Raw genomic sequence first — 200 nt, 5'->3', positions numbered from 1 at the left:
GAACTCCGCCCACCCTCCATAGAGACGCGGTTTAAATAGGCCCCGCCCTCCGCATGGACAGGGTGCCGCCCCCACGATGAGGCCAAACAGTAGCGATGCTCGACTCCGAGTCGACTCCAATTCATTTTAACCCAAACTGCGCCAGAGCCAGCGATAACGCCACACAGCAGACCTGAAACCACCTTAAACGCCGCTCACAG

This window comes from Pygocentrus nattereri, chromosome 21, assembly GCF_015220715.1.
Source record: "Pygocentrus nattereri isolate fPygNat1 chromosome 21, fPygNat1.pri, whole genome shotgun sequence".
Lineage (NCBI taxonomy): Eukaryota > Metazoa > Chordata > Actinopteri > Characiformes > Serrasalmidae > Pygocentrus > Pygocentrus nattereri.
The sequence above is the reverse complement of the archived record's forward strand: the minus strand, read 5'-3'. Positions refer to the sequence as shown.